The sequence below is a fragment of the Phyllobates terribilis genome, unplaced genomic scaffold (assembly GCF_046119375.1).
Source record: "Phyllobates terribilis strain yellow unplaced genomic scaffold, ASM4611937v1 Scaffold_87__1_contigs__length_6367161, whole genome shotgun sequence".
NCBI lineage: Eukaryota > Metazoa > Chordata > Amphibia > Anura > Dendrobatidae > Phyllobates > Phyllobates terribilis.
The window spans coordinates 1,942,355-1,964,892 of NW_027362847.1; the positions used below are offsets into that span (position 1 = coordinate 1,942,355).

A 22,538-nucleotide genomic window follows, 5' to 3' on the forward strand; every position below is an offset into this window, starting at 1 on the left:
TCCACATTCTCACTACTACAGATTTTAAAGTTGCTCCAATTACACCTCTGGCTCCTCTGTTTTCAGTATTATCCCTGAGCTCCAACACCACCAGTTGGCGCTCGGAAGTGCCGTCTGCACAGTCAACACTTGCTGCCGTGTTATTGGGGTTCAGTAACGTCAGCTGATCCCCAGCTGTGTGTCCGGCAAATTCTCCTGCTTTGTCCACATCCACTGTACTACGGATTTAAAACCTCCTCCAAATACACCTCTGGCTCCTCTGTTTTTAGTATTTACCCTGGGCTCCAATACCGCTAGTTGCTGCTCAGAAGTGCCGTCTGCACAGTCAACGCTTGCTCCAGTGTTATTGGGGTTCAGTAACGTCAGCTGATCCCCAGCTGTGTGTCCGGCAAATTCTACTGCTTTGTCCACATCCACTGTACTACAGATTTAAAACCTCCTCCAAATACACCTCTGGCTCCTCTGTTTTTAGTATTTACCCTGGGCTCCAATACCGCTAGTTGCTGCTCAGAAGTGCCGTCTGCACAGTCAACGCTTGCTCCAGTGTTATTGGGGTTCAGTAACGTCAGCTGATCCCCAGCTGTGTGTCCGGCAAATTCTCCTGCTTTGTCCACATCCACTGTACTACGGATTTAAAACTTGCTCCAATTACACCTCTGGCTCCACTCTGTTTTTAGTATTTACCCTGGGTTCCAGCACCGCCAGCTGGTTCTCGGTAGTTCCATTTGCTCTTGTACCTTCTACTACCCATCCGGGTTCCAGTACCGTCAGCTGGTTCTCGGCAGTGACTTTGGCACGGGTACTCCCTCCTGCCCAGCCTGTTTCCAGCACGCCAGCTGTTTCCGGGTAGTGTCAACGTCACTTTGCCTCCAATGCGTTGTCCTGTCGTGTTGCGGTCGGGTTAGCCGACTCTATGGTGCCTGCAGTTTAGGTGACTCCTATGTGGGCTGCGGGATCTGGCAATGAAGGCTGGTTCCATAGTGCCAATAGGACAAGCACCCCCTGTAGGACTGTGGGTTTTGGTAACTGCGGCCGGCTTGCGGCCTTGAACTTTTTTTTACATGGGTACCTTCTGCTACCCATCCGGGTTCCAGTACCGTCAGCTGGTTCTCGGCAGTGCCTTTGGATTAGGTGCCTCCTTCTCGGTATCCAAGTTCCACCAACGTCTGCTGGTCCTTGGTAGTGCTTTCTGGCACAGGTACCTCCTGCTTAGTAACCGAGTTCCAGTACCGTCAGCTGGTCTTCGGCAGTTCCATTGGCTCTTGTACCTTCTGCTACCCATCCGGGTTCCAGTACCGTCAGCTGGTCCTCGGTAGTTCCATTTGCTCTTGTACCTTCTACTACCCATCCGGGTTCCAGTACCGTCAGCTGGTTCTCGGCAGTGACTTTGGCACGGGTACTCCCTCCTGCCCAGCCTGGTTCCAGCACGCCAGCTGTTTCCGGGTAGTGTCAACGTCATTTTGCCTCCAATGCGTTGTCCTGTCGTGTTGCGGTCGGGTTAGCCGACTCTATGGTGCCTGCAGTTTAGGTGACTCCTATGTGGGCTGCGGGATCTGGCAATGAAGGCTGGTTCCATAGTGCCAATAGGACAAGCACCCCCTGTAGGACTGTGGGTTTTGGTAACTGCGGCCGGCTCGCGGCCTTGAACTTTTTTTTACATGGGTACCTTCTGCTACCCATCCGGGTTCCAGTACCGTCAGCTGGTTCTCGGCAGTGCCTTTGGATTAGGTGCCTCCTTCTCGGTATCCAAGTTCCACCAACGTCTGCTGGTCCTTGGTAGTGCTTTCTGGCACAGGTACCTCCTGTTTAGTAACCGAGTTCCAGTACCGTCAGCTGGTCTTCGGTAGTTCCATTGGCTCTTGTACCTTCTGCTACCCATCCGGGTTCCAGTACCGTCAGCTGGTCCTCGGTAGTTCCTCAGCTTTCTTGTACCTTCTGCTACATTTCCAAGTTCAAGCTTTTTGAAATGGTTCTTGGTAATCACTCTAGATCTCCCTGACGAGGACCCTGAAGACGAGGACCCTGAAGACCAACCCTAAGAAGACGAGGACCCCGAAGACGACGACCCTGAAGACGAGGACCCTGAAGACCACCCCGAAGAAGACGAGGACCCTGAAGACCACCCCGAAGAAGACGAGGACCCCGAAGACGAGGACCCAGAAGACCAACCCGAAGAAGACGAGGACCCCGAAGACGAGGACCCCCGAAGACGACAACCCTGAAGACCACCCCGAAGAAGACCAAGAAGATGACCCTGAAGAAGTTGACCAAGAGGACAAAGAAGAGAAGACAAGCACCAAGATACAGAAGAACAAGAGACAGAAAACCAAGAAGCAGAAATACAAGAAGCTGCAGAACAAAAAGCGGAAGAACATTAAGCATAAGACTAAAAATCAGAGCAAAAGATAATATCTAAATTATAAGCAGAAGATGACTAAGCAGTGTATGGGGGTGAGTCCGTTCCTCCTCGTGGTGCCCCTGGAAAAGACCTGCTGCTGCAGGCCAAACTGAACGCGGACAAATCCTGTTGTAAATCTTTTGTGACGGGCAGAACGAAGGGTGTAATGTCCAACCTTTTATAGATAACAACTACAGGAATGCCTGCCACAAATAAGAATATGATGAAGAAGAAGAAGATGAAGAAGATGAAGAAGTAGAATATGAAGAATGTAAAAAAAAAGAATAATACGAAGAAGGTGAAGAAGAAGAAAATGAAGAAGGTGAAGAAGAAGTGGATGAAAAAGATGCTGAGGATGATGAAGGAGAAAGTGTGGGAGAAGTAAAAAAGAAGGTGAAGAGCATGGAAGTAGTGAAACATAAATATCTGACAAAATATAAAAATACTTAACATAGTCAATATTTCCGTAACTCAGAACGTCTTAAAAAAAAATATTAATTCCTGCTATTCCATTTGATTGGGCTAAACCTCTATGCCTTTATTGTCTCCCCCACCTCCCCCAATACATTCTACATTATTCTTAGTTGTTTTCCTCCATGTAGAATTAACCTACAAGGAAAGAAAGGGTTTATTTTCATTCCGATATTTCTGTCCCATTGACTTGCATTGGTTTCCGGTATCGGAATCGGCGATATCCGATACTTTTTCGGTATCGGTCCGATCCAATCCGATCCGATTTTTCCCGATATCGGAAGGTATCGCTCAACACTAGCTGTGACTGATCCTCACCCATCCAGTTGTAAGAGTTACATTATTGTATTGTTAAGGAAGGGGTGGCGGTAGGGGGGCTGAGCGTCGGGGTTTCGTTGGGGGTCCCCACAGTCTAATTTTTTCACCTCGTATCACATCAGGTACATGTCAGGCAGGTCTTACAGATACTCAAAGATAATACATTTCTCTGGTTTGACAAATAATTTATGTTCTCCATCAGGAGGTCCCTTTTTTGGGTTATTTCTTATCATTCACTGTTTTTGCATGGATCTGGCAAAAGTCCGGACGGTACTGGATTGGTATAATATTCAGGACTTAAAGGCATTACAAATTTTTTTGGGTTTTGCCAGCTGCTACTGTAAGTTCATCAAAAACTTTTTGGTAGTGGCCAAACCTCTGATGGACGATTTTGCCAAATAATAAACTCTTCATTTTTTTTTTTCTATTTTTCTTTCCATTCTTGTAGCTAAACACAATCCAGCTAAGTTTTAAAATTGAAATGAAGCCCCTGTACCCTCCTCTCTAGGTGCTTCTGTACCAACTCCTCCCTGGTCCAGGACAGTCTCTGTATCACGGCCTCCATCAATAACCTATTGACACATGATTGTGGCAGCCCTCATGTGCTGGTATATCACGCTGCCAATAGAAATGGGAAGCGGCACAGAAATCACAAAATAAAGGCAGTGTTTGTGGTAATGCAAGAATCCAACAAGCAGAGTAGTCCACACGTCGTACAACAGCCCAACATGGATGATGAAAAGCAGTGACCAGCCCAGGGGATGGGGATGACTCGGTACCCTGGCCTTTGCCTGGCCTTGGGGATGTCGCGGTGGTCGGCTCCCAGGCCCGTACCCTGGGGTCACTCTTTAAAAGGGTGGTTGTTTGTTAATTTTATGAACGTTCGTGACGCCACCTGTGGTTTCTGATGATAATCACCAGCGCTGCAGCAGTCCACTGAGGCCGGTGATAAGGTTGCTCGATGGTATAGCTCCCCACAGGCGGAGCTAGGCCTCAGGGCAGCGTATGCAAGGGGAATGCAGGACAGGCGAGACCCAGCCGGGTCAGAGCAAGAACGGGGACGGACACGGTAGTCACTTCAGTACCTTTTACTGATGGAAAGTCAGGCACATCCCGGAGCACTGTAGGGTGAAGGGTGCATATCAGGATCCTCCCCCATGAGCGGGTGTAGGGCTTCCTGTTTCTTGCCTCTGCGTAGTAAGTTTCTGACCTGCCTGGAGCTAGGCCTAACTTTGTCTCTGTCTTGCGCTGGCTGACCTTGTGGTAGGGCCTTTTCTTGGAGTACACGCTCCTCAGCTTGCGGGGCCTATGTGTCTCCCGGCTCTGTTACATATCAGCACTCTAGCGATCCTGGGACCTGTAGTTCTCCAGGGATTCCGGTTATGCCTTACTGGGTCGTAGAGATCCCGCTAAGCTTCGGACCTGGTGTCCGGTAAATTCTTCGGGGTGAGCTAATTAAGCTCCTCTGCCCCCTATGTACTCACTCTCCACTCACCTTTGGTCCCGCTCGGGCCCTCACTAGGCAACACACACTGCAGCCGGGACACTGCTCTTCTTCGCCGCTCTCAGAGCGTCGGCACACTCCTAGCTCTCTATCCTGAGCTGAGTTCTAGTCTGGAATCACTCTACAGACTGTACTGAACTCTTTCTGCAGGAACTCCTAGGCTCTGGCTCGACTGCACTGAGTCCTTCTGTGTCTGAGCAGGAAACTGCTGAATCACTTTCTGGGCTGCCTGGCTCCACCTTCCCTTTATATATCCCTAGCGGGCTCCCTCTGGTGGTCTGAGGTGGAAGGTGGAGGTGTGTGAATGCTTATGAGGGCGTCTTGTGGAGGAATCCATCAATGCACACTTCTAGGATCTGTGATACCAAGCTCAGCTGGGCGTCACAGCAGCGAACGTCGCGTCTTCAGGCGTCTGTGTAAGAACATCACATTTTTGTTTTCCTCCCTGAATAAGCACCAAATGGAATAGCTGAATGCCAGGATACAGAGACCGGCGGGGGGCAGGGAGGCGCTGTCCGCTGGATTTTGTGCTGGTTTCACAAGCGGTCACCCTGCAGTTTTCTCTGAATTTGCTGTGGAGACTTTTCACAACACATCTAATAATTGTGAACCTTCCACCTCACATGTTTATTATCTTGTCAGCTGGGCGGAATGAAAGCCGGACAAGAATGATCCTTATTACATATAATGGCTGCATTGAGCGATGGGGAAAAGCCGCAGAGGACTGAGAGCAGGAGGGCAGAGGGGTTTCCTCTTCCTCATAGGAGAAAGTCTACAGGGACCAGTACAGAAGCCAGTGAGAAAGGGAGACAAGGGCTGAGCCACTTACACAGACAGAAAGCTGAGGAGAGGAGGACATGTTATTACTCCAGGATCCGCTCCATTCCTTCCCTATGTGGCATTCAAGCCCTGAGCTCGGCTTTTCTGGAGCCCCATAGAGAATGAATGGAGCTGCAGTTGATCCCTGACTTTCCACTCCTTCCCGATCAGACAATGGTTCGCAGCGGTCAGACCCCACAATCAGTAAGTGATTACCGAGCCTGTGGATAAGTGATAACTTGTTTTCTTCAGACATCCCCTTTAAGCAATGGAGCATGCCAGCAGAGAAGGTGAGAGAAGGCGCTGGTTACAGGGGAGACTTTACCTCTGGAGGCCGCATATAGGACATGTGAGGGGCGGACACTTCCCGTATTCATCATTACTGAGCCCCCGCTCTGTACGGCTCTTATCTGAGCTGCAGGAGACACAGCAGTTACTAATCAGCCGCTCTCCGTTCACTTGCAGCCGTCCGAGCTCTGCTGTGCCTGTTAGGGGTGAAGTTCGGGTCCTAGGAGGCATCGTCTATGCAGCCTGCACAGCAGATCACAGTCCGGGCACCACGTCTCCGGGTTAATCTCCACCTTTTGAGTTACTTCTTGTGCAGTAGCCCCATGCAAGTTGCTCTGCTCTCCTCGGCCAGCTCCTGCTGAAGACTGAGCTCCTCTGCCCAATCTAGGAGCTCAATAATAACCTGCTATCTTATTACGGTATTAGTCTTCTTTCCTATTGCTACTAATACTACCCTATACCTAGAGTGTTGATCCAAAAGAAGGCAAAAACCTCAGGACACCTTCAGCCAATTTGTGTCACAGCGGAAAAATTCCTTCTTGACCCCGAGAAAAGGCGATCAGTCCTAGAACCTTGGATCACACTGCTATTCTACCTACTACTATTACTACTGTTATTTTATTACTTTCTTACTATTATCACTAGTATTATTACTCAAATTACACTAATACTGATATACTGCCACTATATTACTACTATCCTGCTATTATTACTTTGGTGGATTTATACTTACCAGCCGGTATTGCTGTATGATGTTATCGGCAGAGAGGTCCCAGCAGGATGGTCCACATGATGTTCCTCTTTCCTCTCAAATACCGGTTGATGTAATGGCGGACTTTGTTCTGGTTCTGCTTCTTCCTTTTTGTTGTAGGATCGATTGTTGTCTTTTCTGGCCTTTGGCCATTCCTTTCCCCCTAGGGATCTTAAGGTGCAGTTCTGTCCTCTTCGGTCTCCTCTTCGGTTTCCTCTTCGGTGGGTCTCCTCTTCGGTGGTTCTCCTCTTCGGTGGGTCTCCTCTTCGGTGGGTCTCCTCTTCGGAGGGTCTCCTCTTCGGTAGGTCTCCTCTTGGGTCTCCTCTTCGGTGGGTCTCCTCTTCGGTGGGGTCTCCTCTTCGGTGGGTCTCCTCTTCGGTGGAGTCTCCTCTTCGGTGGAGTCTCCTCTTCGGTGGGGTCTCCTCTTCGGTGGGGTCTCCTCTTCGGTGGGGTCTCCTCTTCGGTGGGTCTCCTCTTCGGTGGGTCTCCTCTCGCCCTGTACCTGTATACCTGCCCTGTGTGCTGCACAAAAGTATATAACAAAGTGTGTGTACACAGATATCTATCTCCTGAATGGAATTACTGCTAGATCTTCTGTACATAGAAATATGAGGTTTTTAGCGCACATTTTGAGCAAATTGTGCGAGCCCATCTGCCAACGTCAAGGCGACCTCTTCAGATGGGTCCCTACACTAACACTACACTAACTTAGTAACTGGGACTATTTTTTTTTATTATTACCACCATTTTTACTATTTATTATTTTTGCATTAATCCAATTAATTATAACTGTTATAAAACTAATTAAAAAAAATAAATTCTAATTTTTTTATTAATCTTGTGATTCTAATAATGGTATTACTAAAATCCCTATGCCTAAAGCTGTTGATCCAGAAGAAGGCAAAAACCCCAGAACACCTAACGCCAATTTGTGTCACGGGAAAAATTCCTTCTTGACCCCGGGAAAAGGCGATCAGTCCTAGGACCCTGGATCAAACCTAATAATGTTATTACAAGTTAAATATTACACTAATTATTGTACTACTGGAGTTATTTTAATTTGTTTGTATAAATCTAACTATTTGATATGGTTATTATTAACATTGTGCTATCTTATTACGGTATTATTCTTCTTTCCTATTGCTACTAATACTACCCTATACCTAGAGTGTTGATCCAAAAGAAGGCAAAAACCTCAGGACACCTTCAGCCAATTTGTGTCACAGCGGAAAAATTCCTTCTTGACCCCGAGAAAAGGCGATCAGTCCTAGAACCCTGGATCACACTGCTATTCTACCTACTACTATTACTACTGTTATTTTATTACTTTCTTACTATTATCACTAGTATTATTACTCAAATTACACTAATACTGACATACTGCCACTATATTACTACTATCCTGCTATAATTACTTTGTTGGATTTATACTTACCAGCCGGTATTGCCGTATGATGTTATCGGCAGAGAGGTCCCAGCAGGATGGTCCACATGATGTTCCTCTTTCCTCTCAAATACCGGTTGATGTAATGGCGGACTTTGTTCTGGTTCTGCTTCTTCCTTTTTGTTGTAGGATCGATTGATGTCTTTTCTGGCCTTGGGCCATCCCTTTCCCCCTAGGGATCTTAAGGTGCAGGTCTGTCCTCTTCGGTCTCCTCTTAGGTTTCCTCTTCGGTGGGTCTCCCCTTCGGTCTCCTCTTCGGTGGTTCTCCTCTTCGGTGGGGCTCCTCTTCGGTGGGGCTCCTCTTCGGTGGGTCTCCTCTTGGGTTTCCTCTTCGGTGGGTTTCCTCTTCGGTGGGTCTGCTCTTCGGTGGGTCTCCTCTTCGGTAGGTCTCCTCTTGGGTCTCCTCTTCGGTGGGTCTCCTCTTCGGTGGGTCTCCTCTTCGGTGGGTCTGCTCTTCGGTGGGTCTCCTCTTCGGTAGGTCTCCTCTTGGGTCTCCTCTTCGGTGGGTCTCCTCTTCGGTGGGGTCTCCTCTTCGGTGGGGTCTCCTCTTCGGTGGGTCTCTTCTTGGGTCTCCTCTTCGATGGGGTCTCCTCTCCGGTGGGTCTCCTCTTCGGTGGGGTCTCCTCTTCGGTGGGGTCTCCCCTTCGGTGGGTCTCCTCTTGGGTCTCCTCTTCGGTGGGTCTCCTCTTCAGTGGGGTCTCCTCTTCGGTGGGTCTCCTCTTCGGTGGGGTCTCCTCTTCGGTGGGTCTCCTCTTCGGTGGGGTCTCCTCTTCGGTGGGGTCTCCTCTTCGGTGGGTCTCCTCTTGGGTCTCCTCTTTGGTGGGATCTCCTCATCGGTGGGGTCTCCTCTTCGGTGGGTCTCCTCTTGGGTCTCCTCTTCGGTGGGTCTCCTCTTGGGTATCCTCTTTGGTGGGTCTCCTCTTGGGTCTCCTCTTCGGTGGGTCTCCTCTTGGGTTTCCTCTTCGGTGGGTCTCCTCTTCGGTGGGGTCTCCTCTTCGGTGGGTCTCCTCTTGGGTCTCCTCTTCAGTGGGTCTCCTCTTGGGTATCCTCTTTGGTGGGCCTCCTCTTGGGTCTCCACTTCGGTGGGGTCTCCTCTTCGGTGGGGTCTCCCCTTCGGTGGGTCTCCTCTTGGGTCTCCTCTTCGGTGGGGTCTCCTCTTCGGTGGGTCTCCTCTTCGGTGGGGTCTCCTCTTCGGTGGGGTCTCCTCTTCGGTGGGGTCTCCTCTTCGGTGGGTCTCCTCTTCGGTGGGGTCTCCTCTTCGGTGGGGTCTCCTCTTCGGTGGGTCTCCTCTTGGGTCTCCTCTTCGGTGGGGTCTCCTCTTCGGTGGGTCTCCTCTTCGGTGGGGTCTCCTCTTCGGTGGGGTCTCCTCTTCGTTGAGGTCTCCTCTTGGGTCTCCTCTTCGGTGGGGTCTCCTCTTCGGTGGGGTCTCCTCTTGGGTCTCCTCTTTGGTGGGGTCTCCTCTTCGGTTGGGTCTCCTCTTGGGTCTCCTCTTCGGTGGGGCTTCCTCTTCGGTGGGTCTCCTCTTCGGTGGGGTCTCCTCTTCGGTGGGTCTCCTCTTCGGTGGGTCTCCTCTTCGGTGGGGTCTCCTCTTCGGTGGGGTCTCCTTTTGGGTCTCCTCTTCGGTTGGGTCTCCTCTTGGGTCTCCTCTTCGGTGTGGCTTCCTCTTCGGTGGGTCTCCTCTTCGGTGGGGTCTCCTCTTCGGTGGGTCTCCTCTTCGGTGGGTCTCCTCTTCGGTGGGGTCTCCTCTTCGGTGGGGTCTCCTTTTGGGTCTCCTCTTCGGTGGGGTCTCCTCTTGGGTCTCCTCTTCGGTGGGGTCTCCTCTTCGGTGGGGTCTCCTCTTTGGTGGGTCTCCTCTTTGGTGGGTCTCCTCTTCGGTGGGGTCTCCTCTTGGGTCTCCTCTTCGGTGGGGTCTCCTCTTCGGTGGGGTCTCCTCTTCGGTGGGGTCTCCTCTTGGGTCTCCTCTTCGGTGGGGTCTCCTCTTCGGTGGGTCTCCTCTTTGGTGGGGTCTCCTCTTGGGTCTCCTCTTCGGTGGGGTCTCCTCTTCGGTGGGGTCTCCTCTTTGGTGGGTCTCCTCTTCGGTGGGGTCTTCTCTTCGGTGGGGTCTCCTCTTCGGTGGGGTCTCCTCCTGGGTCTCCTCTTCGGTGGGGTCTCCTCTTCGGTGGGGTCTCCTCTTCGGTGGTTCTCCTCTTCGGTGGGGTCTCTTCTTCGGTGGGGTTTCCTCTTCGGTGGGGTCTCCTCTTGGGTCTCCTCTTCGGTGGGTCTCCTCTTCGGTGGGGTCTCCTCTTCGGTGGGTCTCCTCTTCGGTGGGGTCTCCTCTTCGGTGGGTCTCCTCTTCGGTGGGGTCTCCTCTTCGGTGGGGTCTCCTCTTGGGTCTCCTCTTCGGTGGGGTCTCCTCTTCAGTGGATCTCCTCTTCGGTGGGGTCTCCTCTTCGGTGGGGTCTCCTCTTCGGTGGGGTCTCCTCTTGGGTGGGGTCTCCTCTTGGGTGGGTCTCCTCTTGGGTGGGGTCTCCTCTTGGGTGGGGTCTCCTCTTGGGTCTCCTCTTCGGTGGGTCTCCTCTTCGGTGGGTCTCCTCTTCGGTGGGGTCTCCTCTTTGGTGGGGTTTCCTCTTCGGTGGGGTCTCCTCTTCGGTGGGGTCTCCTCTTCGGTGGGTCTCCTCTTGGGTCTCCTCTTCGGTGGGTCTCCTCTTGGGTCTCCTCTTGGGTGGGTCTCCTCTTGGGTGGGTCTCCTCTTGGGTGGGGTCTCCTCTTGGGTGGGGTCTCCTCTTGGGTCTCCTCTTCGGTGGGTCTCCTCTTCGGTGGGTCTCCTCTTCAGTGGGGTCTCCTCTTCGGTGGGGTCTCCTCTTGGGTCTCCTCTTCGGTGGGTCTCCTCTTCGGTGGGGTCTCCTCTTCGGTTTGGTCTCCTCTTCGGTGGGGTCTCCTCTTCGGTGGGGTCTCCTCTTCGGTGGGTCTCCTCTTGGGTCTCCTCTTCGGTGGGTCTCCTCTTGGGTCTCCTCTTTGGTGGGTCTCCTCTTCGGTGGGGTCTCCTCTTCGGTGGGGTCTCCTCTTCGGTTTGGTCTCCTCTTCGGTGGGTCTCCTCTTCGGTGGGGTCTCCTCTTCGGTGGGGTCTCCTCTTCGGGTGGGTCTCCTCTTGGGTGGGTCTCCTCTTGGGTGGGGTCTCCTCTTGGGTGGGGTCTCCTCTTCTCAGGAAACACAACCAGATATTAGGAGCAATCCTCAACTGACAGAGTGCTACTACTGACCACCGCGCTGCCCTCATCCCTCTAAGAAAGTGTTTTTTCCTGTTTTACACAGAATGCAGACTACTGTGCAGCAACCTATACTCCCGAGGGGCCGCAGGAAACTGGAGTGAATAATGTCCTCCTCTTCCTTTAAATTACGCTTATGCCATGTTCTCACTAGTGCTATCAGCTTCCATTGGCGATTTAAGCTTTTTGGTATTTTTGATGCTGTATAGTTAGTCACAAAATTACCTGAGATGTAATAAATAGCATTAAAGCTGCAGTAATTTTTTTATATACACTGCTCAAAAAAATAAAGGGAACACTTAAACAACAGAATATAACTCCAAGTAAATCAAACTTCTCTGAAATCAAACTGTCCACTTAGGAAACAACACTGATTAACAATCAATTTCACATGCTGTTGTGCAAATGGAATAGACAATAGATGGAAATTATTGGCAATTATCAAGACACCCTCAATAAAGGAGTGGTTCTGCAGGTGGGGATCACAGACCACATCTCAGTACCAGTGCTTTCTGGCTGATGTTTTGGTCACTTTTCAATGTTGGTTGTGCTTTCACACTCATGGTAGCATGAGACGGACTCTACAACCCACAGAAGATGCTTAGGTAGTGCAGTTCATCCAGGATGGCACATCAGTGAGAGCTGTGGCAAGGAGGTTTGCTGTGTCTGTCAGTGTAGTGTCCAGAGGCTGGAGACGCTACCAGGAGACAGGCCAGTACACCAGGAGAGATGGAGTGGGCCTTAGGAGGGCAACAACCCAGCAGCAGGACCGCTACCTCCGCTTTTGTGCAAGAAGCAACAGGAGGAGCACTGCCAGAGCCCTGCAAAATGACCTCCAGCAGGCCACAAATGTGCATGTCTGCACAAACGGTTAGAACTGACTCCATGAGGGTGGTATGAGGGCCCGACGTCCACAGATGGGGGTTGTGCTCACAGCCTAACACTGTGCAGGATGCTTGGCATTTGCCACAGAACACCAGAATTGGCAAACTCGCCACTGGAAAGCAGGTTCACACTGAGCACATGTGACAGACGTGACAGTGTCTGGAGACACCGTGGAGAGCGATCTGCTGCCTGCAACATCCTTCAGCACGACCGGTTTGGCAGTGGGTCAGTAATGGTGTGGGGTGGCATTTCTTTGAAGGGCCGCACAGCCCTCCATGTGCTTGCCAGAGGTAGCCTGACTGCCATTAGGTACCGAGATAAGATGCTCAGGCCCCTTGTGAGACAATATGCTGGTGCAGTGGGCCCTGGGTTCCTCCTAATGCAGGACAATGCCAGACCTCATGTGGCTGGAGTGTGTCAGCAGTTCCTGCAAGATGAAGTCTTTGAAGCTATGGACTGGCCCGCCTGTTCCCCAGATCTGAGTCCGATTGAGCACATCTGGGACATCATGTCTCGCTCCATCCACCAACATCACATTGCACCACAGACTGTCCAGGAGTTGGCGGATGCTTTAGTCCAGGTCTGGGAGGAGATCCCACAGGACACCATCCGCAACCTCATCAGGAGCATGCCCAGGTGGTGTAGGGAGGTCATACAGGCACGTGGAGGCCACACAATACTGAGCCTCCTTTTGACTTGTTTTAAGGACATTACATCAATGTTGGATCAGCCTGTAGTGTGTTTTTTCACTTTAATTTTGGGGGTGACTCCAAATCCAGGCCTCCATTGGTTAATAAATTTGATTTCCATGGATGACTTTTGTGTGATTTTGTTGTCAGCACATTCAACTTTGTACAGAACAAAGTATTCAATGAGAATATTTAATTCATTCAGATCTAGGATGTGTTATTTGAGTGTTCCCTTTATTTTTTTGAGCAGTGTATTTTAACCCAGCTAAAAAGTGAACTGGCCCCCTCCTGGGGGGAAACTTGAAAAAATGTCTGAAGTCAGATCAAGTCCATTCTCTTCCTTCAGCTTGGCTCCGCTGGGCGCAGTTCTTCTTTAGCAAATGTTCATACAAAATCATCAATGGAAATCAAATTTATTAACCAATGGAGGCCTGGATTTGGAGTCACCCCCAAAATTAAATTGGAAAAACACACTACAGGCTGATCCAACTTTGATGTAATGTACTTAAAACAAGTCAAAATGAGGCTGACACACTCCAGCCACATGAGGTCTGGCATTGTTCTGCATTAGGATGAACCCAGTGCCAACCGCTCCAGCATATGGTCTCACAAGGGGTCTGAGGATCTCATCTCTGTACCTAATGGCAGTCAGGCTACCTCTGGCGAGCACATGGAGGGCTTTGCAGCCCTCCAAAGAAATGCCACCCCACACTATTAGTGACCCACTGCCAAACCGGTCATGCTGAAGGATGTTGCAGGCAGCAGATCGTTCTCCACGGCGTCTCCAGACTCTGTCACGTCTGTCACATGTGCTCAGTGTGACCCTGCTTTCATCTGTGAAGAGCACAGGGAGCCAGTGGCGACTTTGCCAATCCTGGTGTTCTGTGGCAAATGCCAAACGTCCTGCACGGTGTTGGATTGTGAGCACAACCTCCATGTGTGGACGTCGGGCCCTCATACCACCCTCATGGAGTCGGTTTCTAACCATTTGTGCAGACATATGCTCATTTGTGGCCTGCTGAAGGTCATTTTGCAGGGCTCTGGCAGTGCTCCTCCTGTTCCTCCTTGCACAAAGGCGGGGGTAGCGGTCCTGCTGCTGGGTTGTTGCCATCCTACGGCCCCCTCCACGTCTCCTGGTGTACTGGCCTGTCTCCTGGTAGCGCCTCCAGCCTCTGGACACTACGCTGACAGACACAGCAAACCTCCTTGCCACAGCTCGCATTGATGTGCCATCCTGGATGAGCTGCACTACCTGAGCAACTTCTGTGGGTTGTAGAGTCCTTCTCATGCTACCACGAGTGTGAAAGCACAACCACCATTCAAAAGTGACCAAAACATCAGCCAGAAAGCACTGGTACTGAGATGTGGTCTGTGGTCCCCACCTGCAGAACCACTCCTTTATTGAGGGTGTCTTGATAATTGCCAATAATTTCCATCTATTGTCTATTCCATTTGCACAACAGCATGTGAAATTGATTGTCAATCAGTGTTGTTTCCTAAGTGGACAGTTTGATTTCACAGAAGTTTGATTTACTTGGAGTTATATTCTGTTGTTTAAGTGTTCCCTTTATTTTTTTGAGCAGTGTGTATTTTCTTATGTCCATGTATTTATTACTAAAAGTAATTTTTTACATTTAGATTTCATTTTTCACTGGTTATTACAGACTTATTGTTTCCCTGCACATTCAAGTTTCATGTTTTCTTTGCGCATAGATCAGTTAAAAGGCACTCAGGAAAAAAAGCAGATGAAAGATCTACAAACTCTCCCTTAAGACTGCCAGAAGGAGCTCACTGATAGATTCTCAGTTAGCTAATTTTGCAGCCAGGAATAGACAGTGCAGCACAGATGCTACAGAAGGCAACATTTTTAATGAAACTCAATAACGGAAATCAATTTTAGCCCCAAATACTTGCATTAAAGTAAAAAAAACAAATGGCCCCAAAGCAGGACAACCGCTTTAACTCCTTACCAACATCTGCCGTACGTGTCTGGTATAAGTCAGTAGCGGGTGTACAGTCATGGCCAAAAGTATTGAGAATGAGACAAATAGTAATTTTTCCAAAGTTTACTGCTTCATTTTTTGTAATGGCAATTTGCATATACTCCTGAATGTCAAAGAGTGATCAACTTAACAGCAATTACTATACTTGCAAAGTCAATATTTGCCCAGAAAATGAACTTTAACCCCCAAGACACATTTCAACATCATAGCAGTCCTGCCTTAAAAGGAGCAGCTAACATCGTTTTAGTGATTGATCCATTAACACAGGTGTGGGTGTTGATGAGGACAGGGCTGGCGATCAATCAGTCATGATTAAGTAAGAATGACATCACTGGACACTTTAAAAGGAGGCTGGCTCTTGGTATCATTGTTTCTCTTCAGTTAACCATGGTTATCTCTAAAGAAACACGTGCAGCCACCATTGCACTGCACAAAAATGGCCTAACAGGGAAGAGTATTGCAGCTACAAAGATTGCACCTCAGTCAACAATCTATCGCATCATCAAGAACTTCAAGGAGAGAGCTTCCATTGTTGTCAAAAAGGCTCCAGGGCGCCCAAGAAAGACAAGCAAGCGCCAGGACCAGATCTTAAAACTGTTTCAGCTGCGGGATCGGACTACCAGCAGTGCCGAGCTTGCTCAGGAATGGCAGCAGGCTGGTGTGAGTGCTTCTGCAGGCACTGTGAGGCGGAGACTCTTTGAGCAAGGGCTGGTTTCAAGGAGGGCAGCAAAGAAGCCACTTCTCTCCAGAAAAAACATCAGGGACCGACTGATATTCTGCAAAAGGTACAGGGAGTGGACTGCTGAGGACTGGGGCAAAGTCATTTTCTCTGATGAATCCCCTTTTCGATTGTTTGGGACATCTGGAAAACAGCTTATTCGGAGAAGAAGAGGTGAGCGCTACCACCAGTCTTGTCTCATGCCAACTGTAAAGCATCCTGAAACCATTCATGTGTGGGGTTGCTTCTCAGCCAAGGGAATCGGCTCACTCACAGTCTTGCCTAAAAACACTGCCATGAATAAAGAATGGTACCAGAATGTCCTCCAAGAGCAACTTCTCCCAACCGTCCAAGAGCAGTTTGGCGCCCAACAATGCCTTTTCCAGCATGATGGAGCACCTTGCCATAAAGCAAAGGTGATAACTAAATGGCTCATGGAACAAAACATAGAGATTTTGGGTCCATGGCCTGGAAACTCCCCAGATCTTAATCCCATTGAGAACTTGTGGTTAATCATCAAGAGACGGGTGGACAAACAAAAACCAACAAATTCTGGCAAAATGCAAGCATTGATTATGCAAGAATGGACTGCTATCAGTCAGGATTTGGTCCAAAAGTTGATTGAGAGCATGCCAGGGAGAATTACAGAGGTCTTGAGGAAGAAGGGGCAACACTGCAAATATTGACTTGCTGCATTAACTCATTCTAACTGTCAATATAACCTATTGGTACTCATAATATGATTGCAATTATATTTCTGTATGTGACATAAACATCAGACAAACACTAATAAAAACCAGAGGCCAGCAGATCATGTGAAAATATAATTTTGGTGTCATTCTCAAAACTTTTGGCCATGACTGTATGGAGCAGAGTCAGCTCGCCCCGTACATGGCAGATAATGGCTGTGACAAACAACCAGGACCTGCCTCTAAGAGCTGCGAGTGGAGCGAAGATCTGCCCACCACTGTTAACCTGTTCAGTGCTGCTGTCAATCTCTAACAGCAGCATTAACAGCGCGCCGGCATTGGGACGCATCGTTCCATGCGCCCACCGGCGCTCCTGTGACGCGATCACAGGGCACAGATGGACCGCTATGACATCCGGGGGTCTGCTGAAGCCTCCGTGCCTGTCATCATAAAGCTTCATTTGGGCTGTAAAGAAGACTGTGATTTTGCTATATGGAGCATTACTGTGGTATCGCTGTATATAGCACAAGCAATCAGATAATGTATACAAATGCAGTGAAAATTAAAAAAAAAAAAAAAAGTGTAAAATATTAAAACCCCACACGTTCAACTCACCTCCCACTAAAAATAAATATAATAAAAATATACACATTTGTGGTATGGTCTCTTTCAGAGAAATACAATCTATCCAAATATAAAAAACAAACGATCAGTGAACACAGAAAAAAATTCAAAAAGCCAAAATTGCATTTTTTTCGTTCGGCACAATACTGCAGAAAACCCTGTAAGAAGCGATGACCATGTCATATGTGTCCCAAAATGTTATCAATAAAGTCCTCTTGCCCTTCAAAAAATAAGCCCCCACACAGCTCCATCAACCCGAAAAACGAAAATGTTACGGGTCTCAGAAAAAATAAAGTTTTTTTCTTTTGCCAAAACTCTTGGAGAAGTTTGGTCATGCTGTAATCACACTGAGGAGTAGGATCCTATTACCAGGTCATTTTCACCACACTATGTACGCCGTTAAAACCGTTCCCAGATAAACAGTGTCAGGCTTTTTTTTTCCTCGCACTTTTACAGCACTTGGAATGTTTTTCCCGTTTTCTAGTACTATGTGGTAAATGAATGGTGGGATTTATAAGTACCGCTCGTCCTGCAAAATAACAAGACCTCACACTATGTGGACAGACATGAAAAAGTTATAGCCCTTGGAAAAAGCGGAGGAAAAAACAGAAAAAAACCATCAATTGGTTCTGTTGGGAAGGGGTGAAGCTGAAGAAACACATGTAACAGCAGAATATGGAGGAAGGTGAGATATCACAGGCTGGAGGATACTACCTGCTCCATCGCTGGCAGAGTAACCCATCCCCATGGTGGCCGCTGAGATCTTCTCTTGTAGAAACGTCTCCAAGCTCTATAAAACATGGGGAACAGTCAGCAGAGGGTTTGGTGATTGGCTCATAGTGGCGATATACCCAGGGGCATTACTGGGCACAGGGAAGATTGGGAATGAATAGGATTGGCTGTTAGATATGTGATCTCTTCCATTAAAGGGGATGTCTAGTTGGAACAAGTTCTCACTGATCTCTGGATAGGTGATGACTCTTAGATCGGTGGGTTTGGCCACTATGACCCAATCAGCAGAACAGCACTTATAGATAGAAGTGAGCGAAGTGCAAATGTTCAACCGCCGGTCCGTTCATTCTCTATGGGGGGCGCTGTACTCAGCTTTCTCCTGCATAGAGAATGAATGGAGCGGTGGCCGGGGAGGTGCTAGCAGGGATTAGTTGGGTTCCCAGCAGATCTAGAAGTTGTCACTTATCATGTGTTGGGGAATAATGACTTCTCCTCTGATAAATGTGCTGATTCCTGTCAGTTGTGGTCGCTGAGTGCGTGTGATGGGATGCGGCTCCGTCCGTTATATTATATCACGTCTTATACCTATAATCTCGCTGATCGCAGGTGTCTGTCTTCACACTCAGATGAGATGGAACAAACTGACGATATAGAACTTTTTTTTTTCTTCAAATTCAAACCGAGCAATCCTATTGGCTGAGTATGAATGCAGTTACCATGGTGACAGAAGTAGCTGCAGATTTAAAGGGACAAGATACTAATATTGTACTAAAGTGTATTTTATTATATACTTCACATAACTGACTGGGTACACCTTGGTGCTGGTGGGATGGCTTTTTTTTTAATCAAACAACATGTTTACTAAGTACCCTATATTATATATATTTCCTATTGCTTTTTACTTACTTATAGCAGGGTATATGTTCATATTGTTTCTATCCTAAGTTTGTCTATTTTCTAATAGAGACATGACCAGTCCTCTTTAGAATTTTATAGTGACCCCATTGAGGTCATGGACTGATATTGGGGATTGCAGAGTTGGGGCAAGGTGTTGGTGCTAAGTAAGTGACATCAAATGAAGGCTATGGTGCATACACAGTAAATCAGTCTTGTTGTGCCACAGAAATCCTGTTCTATAACACAAAATATCTTCATATGGTGAGGAGTTGTGTTGTGTTTTTCTCCATTTACATTCTAGCGTGGTGATCACATAAAATGTAAAATTCCTATTCAATAATTACTGAATGACAGTAGCCTGTATCCCTGGAGGACAAGTCATTTACCGCTTCACCGGGTTTGATGTTCTAATGCATTTAGATGTTTCAGTATTTGTATATATGTATATATATTTTTTCCCCTCTTAAGAGTATTCAAGCGCAGACGGTGGCAAACTTCTTCCTCGCCTTTGAAGCACAGCTTTCAATTATTCCTATCGTAAACCAGGTAAAAAGCTTCGAGCCGAGCACGATCAGACTCCTTCAGTCCCGCAGCAGGTAAATCTGTGAACATCGCCGGCACTCCTGCTGTTCCTAGTACCGATCCCTCTGAGCGGCTGTGCAGTAATGAAGGCAGGATTCACCCCAAACTTGCTCGTCTTTTTTTTCGATTTCCAGTTCTGGTAATTAGTGATACACATGTGTATATCCAGTGGTCAACTCAAAACCTATGTATGGAAAATCAATTGTTTGCTGTATGCATCTCATTTGTAGGATGCACACTATTCATTTCAATATGGAGCGGAGTAGGAGGAGACTTTCATTACTGTTCCCTTTACTTCCTCCCTGCTGATAGGAAATGCCATGCTGTTTGCTTGTGTCCTGTGATTACAGCAGCCTGCAACAGTTTTCAGTGTGCACTCCCCGGCTCAGGCATCAAGCAGTAAATGATAACATTAAAACGCTGCTACCCCTTTGTTAGTCACTTTTTTATCTTCTTCCCCTTCTACGAATGCTATAGTCTGTTATTCTAGAACTGCTCTGAAAATGGTTCTCTCTGGAGTGTTGGGATTTGGGTTTAGGGTGGGTTATGGGAATTGAAGTTCAGATACTTTGTTCATATTTTTACTATGGAATTACTATGTCATGTATGTTATTTGAAAGATGGAATATTTGTAGTTGGAGTTTTTCAATAAAAATGATTTGATTAAAAAAAAATATGAAATTAAAATTCCTCTGTTCTTGAGAAAGCATAGGATTTTACTAAGAGGTAAATTGCACGTTCCTTGTTTTCCAGGCACTTTACATTTTTGCTAGTTTTGTACGATTACACAATCCCTTTTATAGGCCAGTGCCAGTGGTACATCTCTCCCTAAACTCTTGTTCACACTATATTTTAAGCCAGTTTTATTATATGGTTTCTAGATGTTGTCCAGCTTTGATAAATAATTAGTATTTATACTTTTGCTTTTAGACTTGAAGAATGCAGATCCGGAAAGGGTGGAGAAACAAATTGAGAAGATGTTTGACGTTCCCGCTAGTGACTGTATCCGGGTACGATGCGCTCCAGATCAAAATCATTCCTGTAGGCAAATTTAACTCCGCTGTCTGTACCTTGTCTTTTTATTTTTTTCTACAAAATGTGGCTGGAAAAGGGGCAATGTAGCGAGGAATTTACATCAATTTTTGTGTTAAAAAAAAGCAAAAAACTTTTGTGACGCATCATTTTTGCGTAAAAATGTGCAGCTTCCTATTTTACAGCACTCTTGCCACTTTTAGAAATTGGGCTTGGTAAGCCACACAGGTCTAAGAACGACGGGTGACGTTAAAAGTGGATAAAGATACACGGTGGCTCAGTGGTTAGCATTGTTGTTTTGCAGCACTGGGATCCTGGGTTCAAATCCCACCAAGGACGACATCTGCAAGAAGTTTGTATGTTCTCCCTGTGTTTGCGTGGGTTTCCTCCGGGTTCTCCGGTTTCCTCCCACACTCCAAAGACATACTGATAGGGAATGTAGATTGTGAGCCCCGATGGGGACAGTGATGATAATGTCTGTAAAGTGCTGTGAAATTAATGGCGCTATATAAGTGAGTAAAATAAATAAAGATAGATGGAAGTGCTACATAAACATTTATCAAACATCGTGCAACACTTTGATACATTTGGCACAAATAATGGTAACACAACCACAAGCAAAACTGACCTGAGAAAGTCCCTTTATGATACATTTTTCAGAAAGAATTTGAAAGATTTAAAGCGTTAGAAATGAAGAAGATTATCCAATATCACAGAAAAAGGAAAAGTCTCCAGATGTCTCTATGCCGGATGCCGGTCTGTGTCCATACCTAAAGAAGAGCTGCCAAAAGAATGGGGAAGGAATCCTTTAGTAAACATAAATATCCATTGGGGTTTTAGGTGTTAAAAAAATGATCATCTGAAAGATTTTGTGATCTGCGGTTACATGATTGTAATAACAACATTAAAGCCCCATTCAGATGTACAGGTTTTATCCATGAGAAACTGAGCAGAACGATATATAGGTTTGTGGGAGAAGATTCAGTATAAATTGTAATTTATTCATTAGATTTGAGAGTCCTCAGTGGTTGATACCTTTAATGGCTAACTGAAAAGATGGTAACAAATTGCAAGCTTTCCAGACTACTCCGGCTTCTTCATCAGGCAGACCTGAGACCTGAGTAGTCTGGAAAGCTGCAATTTGTTACCTTTTAATGGCTAACGGAAAAGATGGTATCAACCACTGAGGACTCTCAAATCTAAATACTCTTCTATCTACTGGCTAATACGGTACAAAGATAGATGTTTTTCCTGTATCAATTTATTCAGTGGAATCCTGCTGTTTGTACAGATGAGTCCAGTGGGCGGTCCTACTAGTGATTGACAGCTATCTTTGCCTGCATGGTCATACAGGGAACTGTCAATCACTTAGTAGGACCGCCCACTGGACTAGTGTACATACGGCAGGACTTTTCACTGCATAAAATGCCAGTTTTGCTGACTCTCTTCCCACAGATATGTCTATCAGTCTGATCAACTTCTCTGCTCTACAACACCCCCTACAGATCTTATACCATTTCAGCATGACAGGTTCCTTTAATCACCTGCAGATGACATAAGTAGCCATGTTCTGTGTGGCTTACGGAGGGGCTTGATTGCTTGTCAGCTTCAAACAGGTTTCATTTCTTCTGATTCCTTGTAGCCGCGTTCTAAACTGTATTAAGAAATTCATTTCTCTGTTTATTTCTATTAGATGTCGGGGAAGCTTGGAACAAACGTGGAAAGTGTTCTTCAAGAAGTTGTCAGGAGGCTTCCACCGTGAGTACGGACTAATGCGGCTCTATCCATCTTCTCTTTATTAAAGGGAACCTGTCACCTTGGAAAATGCTATGTACCTGCAGGTATAGGGTTAATCTGCAGATAAATATTGTTACAATGCTGCCCGGCCGCCTTATTGATAGTGTAGGTACCGGGAGAAAATTAACTTCTTTCCTCCCTGCAGCCGCCGGCCTTCACTCATCGTTGTGCACGGAGCGGCTACAGTCTTGGATCACAGCACCGCTCACTATATCAGGGGCGACGGCTGTAAACCCGGCCCGGATTTTGATTGACAGCTTGCTCTGCACAGATGTGCTGCAGAACCACTTAGAATCTGAGTGAAGGAGTAGTATGTTCACAGATAGAGAATATGGCTCATCCACGTGCAGATCTGCTCCACGTCCGATTACATATTTGTGGGAGAAACCCTAGTGGCAGCCTCTTATTTCTGACATGGATCCTCTAGCACTATTTGTGAAACTGCGGCTCCCAGCATAACTTGATGAGAGACCGTCAGCCTGCTGGGACCTGTAGTGTCACTACAGCAGGAGTGTCACAAGCTGCGGACCTCCGCTCACTCCAGCACTGGTCGGCATTTTCAGCACGTGAACGTACGCTATGCTTTCTAGAGACACAAGGGTGTAGATAATTTTATCAAACCCTTGACTGTAAGTTTGAACCCTAAGTGGAT

The 22,538-nt window shown here is 47.5% G+C and overlaps 1 pseudogene; it reads left to right on the forward strand.

The window, feature by feature from the left end:
• LOC141197779 (translation factor GUF1, mitochondrial-like) overlaps positions 1–22,538 on the forward strand; it is a 183,989-nt pseudogene that overhangs the window by 148,136 nt on the left and 13,315 nt on the right.